The 6,299-nt window shown below is 37.4% G+C and overlaps 1 protein-coding gene across 8 annotated transcripts in view; it reads right to left on the reverse strand.

Moving 5' to 3' along the window:
* LOC109030772 (facilitated trehalose transporter Tret1) overlaps nt 1–359 on the reverse strand; it is a 44,998-nt gene extending 44,639 nt beyond the window's left edge. For 6 of the 8 annotated variants that reach the window (XM_072298902.1, XM_072298896.1, XM_072298898.1 and 3 more), the window contains exon 1: nt 152–359. The gene's annotated coding sequence lies outside the window, so the exon portion shown is untranslated. Of the gene's footprint in view, nt 1–147 lie in introns of all 8 variants that reach the window. The other 2 variants (XM_072298901.1, XM_072298900.1) reach the window with 1 other exon arrangement.
* Nucleotides 360–6,299: the final 5,940 nt, after the last annotated feature.

Below are 6,299 nucleotides of genomic sequence, written 5' to 3' on the forward strand. Positions count from 1 at the left end.
GAGAAAGAAAAAAAAAATCATTATTTTATAATGTAACGTATTGCCCACGATGTCAACTCAAAAATAATTTTCTAATCAACTGTGTGTTGATTTATTATTTATTATTGATATATGTATTATGATTTATTAAACACTGTAAATAGTTACAGACACAGCAGTTTCACTGTTTCACTGTGCTTTATGAATGAAATTTTAAATAGTTTTCAGCATGTCATGAGCACATTTTGTACATCGACAGCTATGAAGAGCTAGTTCCTTCGACACAATCACGATTCCTATGCGCCCTGTGTTGCACTACTTTCACGATAAACATTATCTACCGGTACACTCATTATCACGAGTGTAACGCCATGATAGGTACAATGCATGATAAAGCCGTTCCAATATTACATTTTCAACGTACTTCAAGTAGGAAGATAATTGATGCGACAGCGAGAAGGTACTCGAAGCTCAGGTAGGGGTTTCACAGGGTGTTTCAAAGGGTGAGTGCAGAAATTCAAGGTGTGCAAAACACGTTTCTGACTACCTAATGCACACGAGCATATGAGAGCACAGTTCTTTTCTGGAAAATTTTTATTTTTCCTCACATTTATCCTACAAAATATGAATATTTTGTGAAAATTTTCAGAGAGCAGTTATTGCATCACCTTGTATTTGGTTTGGAAAAACTATCCGGAGGTTTTGAAATTTCCTCATCATAACAATGGCTGATGCAACGTTCGAAATTGTACTTCATTTATCAAATTCTTTTCAACCTGGATATGAGTTTTGAAATAATTGAATGCGATGTTTCGAAAAATGTCATCTTGGAAGGTTTCAAGAATTTGCTTTATTTCAAGAAAAGGATTTTCAGTTTATCAGTTGCAAAATTTAATTTTTCTCAAAATATTTTTTGGGCCTTTCAACTGGCGTACTTGCATCAGCATATTTCAATCATGTTTGAAACGTTTCCAGCTTAATATTTCCTCTTTTTCCATGAGAGAAAATGTCAAAAATTCTGTACCGTAGCCAGTCGGTCAAGGTGTAGCTTACAGATGTTACTATATGTATGCAAGCTCTTAGATTGAAAATTCCATCGTGTTATACCAACCAACAGTACACCTGCATACAAAGAAGAAAATACTTAGAGAGGAAGCATTAGACCGCACAATGCAAGTGGGGGCCAATGTCTCTGGCTTGCATATTCAAACACGCACATCTGTTACTTCGAAAATGGAGGAAAAGCTATTTTTTGTCGCGCAACGCAGTCCAAAGTGGTGACTTGCGTTAATCAAAAGGGAATCAAAATCATCCCATGTTGCAATCATCACTGTAAACTCGCTGACTCCCTGCATTACTTTTCGTCAAGTTTCGTTGGATACCGTTCTACCAGCTAGACAGCTTTCCATAATTTTTGTGGTTATCAACAGGTGATTTGCTCTAGATGAGCCCGATCTATTCAGATTTTGGAGATGCAATCCATGGTTCTTTTTTTACGCGATGAAATTGTACATTCTCACACGTAAACAATGTACGAGTATTTGAAAAAAAAATTTCATAGTTTGTCCGAAAGATCTACGGGGCCGATTATCATTATTTTTGCAGCTATTGATGAGAGAGAGCCCCTTGATGAGCCCGCTCTATTTAGGTCAATTCATGGGGATTCGTGAAGCAAGCCATAGATGTTCGGAGGTATCTTTTGGGGGTTAAACTGCGTGGCGGCCGTGCGTAACTTCGTCCTCGGTGTAAGAAAAATTGCTCGCACTCACTCCCTTACAAGTGGTATTTGCGGAATCATCTCCTTCTTCCAATCACTTGAGATATTTTTGTCATGGGAACGGAGTTCCCCATGATATTAGAATCGTTCCGTTGCTTTCGCTATGGGATTCCCTATACCTCTGCGACCTTGAGCGTTTCGCCCAGTCTCCGATTTTTGGTTGATTTTCCGATGTATCAAAAACCGTTGTATTTTTTAGCCAATCATGTCTCTACGTCAAGTTGTGTTGATTGCTAAAATTCGCTTTCAGCGAGTTTTTTTCCACTTTGAGATGTCGTGTCTGACTGGTAAATCTGCGCAGAACCACGAAGTTCCGTTTTTAGGCAAATTCTTTTTTTTGGGAGGTTCCGATTGGTTATTTTTCGCCATCAGTTTTCTGTTCGTTGGTGCAAAAGATCGCCTACCTCGGTGCTCTTGAGAAGCCGCCATTATCCCACCTCAAATTTTAAACATAGATATAAAGAAATAATAACCATCGTACAAGGTGGAAAATTGCTCTGGAGGACCCGTTACGGATATATGAGCCAAAATCAGAACTCGATTGATGGATTTAATCCATGAATACAGAAATATTGCCTCAGCTTACTGCCGCGATCGCAAATGCATCCTGTGATGAACCTTGTGACATATGACAGCATAGGTAAACAATGTCTCACAGAGTAATGCGGTTAGTCCGTTGTCTCTTAGGACGCCAGTGGCCGAACTGCCGAAATCTCAAGGTCGTCTTTTGTGAAGCCCCGCTCAGCGTCCGAGATCACTTAAATGTTTTCTTTTCTCCCGATGCTCCTGAACGGCGAGATGGCCCAGTCAGCAGAGACACCATTTTGTCTGTGGGAAAATGTAACTTTTCGTGCGAGCGGGGGTTCGAATCTCGCAGGGGACAGTTAATTTTTACTGGTTGTATTGAATGTTTTAGACCAATCATCAAACAATAATTAATACTTGGCAACTTAGGAAGCACATAGGTCCCTTATGATGCGTATTCGGGCATATGTGTAGAGTAAAAATATCATACGTAGGGTGTCCCAAAAGTACCGGGACTGGTTCTGTAACTTCAAAAGTGAGATAGATACAGACATGATTTTGGTCTCATTTTAAAGATCAACTCAATACCTATCGATTAAAACCAAGATCAGCTCAATCGGATAAAAATTGACCGAGTTATGACAATTTGAAATTAGTGAGGAAAGTTTACCCCTACGGTTTTTAGGAAGATTTTTCGCTTACCAGGATTCAAAAAGTTAATATTCGTATCCACTTTCCTCCGAATCTTCCATAACTTCCTTTTGCTTTTCAAAGTACCGTCCATCAAACCGGATGCACTTTTTCATGCGCTCTTTCCACTTATCCAACATTGTTTTCCTGAATTCTTCCTCTGGGATGGCGTTGAAAAAGTTTTGAATTGCATTCTGGATTTCGGTCTTCGATTCGAATCTTCGTCCGCGAAGCTTCTTTTTAAGCGTAGGAAACATCTAAAAATCACATGGAGCCAAGTCAGGGCTGTAAGGGGGATGAGGGATTGTTTCAACTCCATTTTTACTCATAAATTCACGTGTTAAGCTCGATGTGTGAGGCCGCGCTTGTCTTGATGGAGTATCCACGAAGCTTTCAAGTCCGACCGTTTCCGGGAAATGTGCATTCTCAACTCCTTTAGCACTTTGCAATAATACGCACTCTCAACTGTTGTGTTTGGTGGTACAAAATGTTGATACTTAAATGACACCTCGAAAATAAAATAACACAATAAGCATCACTTTATAGGCCGACTTTTCGATTTACGGCGATGAAGAATCTTCCTTAAAAACCGTAGGCGTAAACTTTCCTCGCTGATTTCAAATTTCCATAACTCGGTCAATTTTTATCCGATTGAGCTGATCTTGGTTTTAATCGATAGGTATTGAGTTGATCTTTAAAATGAAATCAAGATCATGTCTGTATCTATCTTACTTTCGAAGTTACAGAACAAGTCCCGGTGCTTTTGGGACACCTTATGTATACTTTACGCCGAATAAGCGAACCTGAAACTTAAATGCGTTAACTTCCGAAAACCATAAATAATCCAACGAAAATAAATAATTGGTACATAACAGCTTTCTTGTATGAAAAGAAAATAATTAAAAATGTTAAAAAAGAGATGTCAACACAAAATTACATGGCCCCTTCAATTCAGAAGATACTACAAACGAACTGTACCTTAACATTTTCATATCCCAGAAGCTAACGTTCCCATGACGAATATTGCTATCGCTAGCGATTGCAAAATCCAACTTGTTAAGTAATGAAAACGAAAGGCCGGTCTTTTGTTCACTATTGATCAAACTATTCGGTTTGTTGAAGCAACATTTTGATTGGGAGGATCGACCGCTCGGTTCGCGATATTGAACCCTTCAATTGAACCGAACTAGGAAGAATTTGATCACACGAATCGAACGTTTGATACTCTGAGACCGAGATTTTGCTCTGACAAACCGAGTGTGAGTAGTTTGACCAACATGGAACACAGAAGCGAGGGCGCACTAAGCATTTATTTTTTTAGAATGGCTTTATGTACAGTTCGGAATGAGCGAGTACTGTTATTGAATACTTCACCATACCTTTTTTAGAGCCTATTCGTCCTTTTTCCCTACCTTGTTTCAAGGTTGCTGGAAAATTGGAAAGATCTACCCTCACTATTAACGCATAGCTTTTAATGATTAAATTTGAAAACTACAAAAAAAAAAAAAAAAAAAAAAAAAAAAAAAAAAAAAATTGATTAAAAGCGAGTTATAAATTGAAAAAAGATTTCGTCTATGATTGGAACGTACATTTTACTCTGACTCCTTTTTTGGATAAAGAATAATTTTCCTGACTGAGAGAATTTTCTTTTTATACTCAAATGGAGTTTTATAAATTAAAATAAAATTAACTTTGTCCTTTGATAACAAAGCTAGCTCAACGAACACTTGTTTTCTCTTTCTGACTCTTTCTCCCTCCTTCGTTTTTATTTTTTATGAGTCTTTCAAATTTTGTGAAGGGTATCCCAGTGATGTCAAGTGAAATTTGTAGCCTTTTTCCATTTATCTTCTATGAGAATAAACTTGTAAATGATACTTCGTCGAGGTCAGATTTTATATCAGGATTGAGGTTAACGTTTTCAGCATGAGCAATGGGAGTGAAATTCGAAAATAGGAGGGACATTAAGGCGGTAGCCCTCCTTGTCCTCCTCAGTGACTATTTTTTTATCTCAGTAATTTTTAAAACTGTTCTTGCAGTAAAATTTTGACACCTAGCTTATCTGTTAATGCCCCTCTCACTCCTCCCTCAGCTAATAATACGCCGTCTCATGGTGATTTTGACTCGTCTATCTCGACGATGTATCCTAAATATTCAAGTTTCTCTTGCTCTTCAATTTCTCATTTCTTTCAATTCTTTCTATATTTTCTAAAATTTTATCAAAGTGCACATCTTTGATTAATGCGAATTCTCTTATACCAGTAATCTTTGTGCCACCTTTTTATTTGATAAATCAGAAGATAAAAAAAGGCCTGACTGTTTCATTGCATTGAAGTTACTTTAGATTTTTTCTTTGATTTTTTTCCTTAGTATGTTTTTTCATCTTCAATGTACACAATTTTTTGACAATCATAAAATTAATTTTGATAATTATCATTCTAATTCACCGAAAAAAAAGAAGTTATGGTCTATATAGACAAATAACTCCGTTCCGGGCTCAGGAGCTGAATGTTCCGGGTGTTGGATCCGTAGCTTCGACTGCTCCGGGTGGTAAGCCCGGAACCCTCAGTCTCTGAGTTCGGAACTCGAACGGTATGTCTATACAGCCCGTAAGTACGGCTTCCACGGCCGTGGTTTTTTTTGCGGTGTCGTAACATTACTTTTAAAGAATGATTGAGAGGAATAATTCGTATACTTCAAAATTTTCAGATATTTACAAAGTTCATACGAGGGCTTAGGTGGGATCGTCGTTCCGTATTGAACCTACCTCAGTTAGAATGGAGGAAAACATTTTAATCAAGATCTCAAGTTCTTTCAAAATACCATGAATACACATTTCCCGAAACGTAACATCAAAGATTTGAAATTAAAAGCAAATTATTAGTTTTTTCGATTACCTCAAATGTTGGAATGACCTTATACGAGCACTTCAATTTTTGCGCTTCGAAAAATGTTTACTAAAGTATATTGGTATTGTTCGTGGGTGTATAAACAGATACCGGATGAACTTATTGAATCTATGTATACTAAGAATTGCTAAAAGTTTGATTTTTGCTGTCATTTACACAATGAAGTTTTTTTGTGAGGTATCAGCCATGGGAAAATCCACACAAAAAAAAGTTCGTGGCCGATACCTAAAAAAAAAAAAACTACATTCTAAGAATTTCCTATATTTTGAACTATTATGGAAAAATGTTAGCGGTCGTGGCAACATCAGTATCAAACTTTTTTCATGAGAGCGTGAAAAATAAATTTAAAAAAGCGCTCGACGCCATCGAAGCTGGGTTTTTTCCTTTCCCATCGTCCGCAATTCTCATCAGCACTATAAATA

Source organism: Bemisia tabaci, chromosome 3, assembly GCF_918797505.1.
Source record: "Bemisia tabaci chromosome 3, PGI_BMITA_v3".
In the NCBI taxonomy this organism is placed as follows: domain Eukaryota; kingdom Metazoa; phylum Arthropoda; class Insecta; order Hemiptera; family Aleyrodidae; genus Bemisia; species Bemisia tabaci.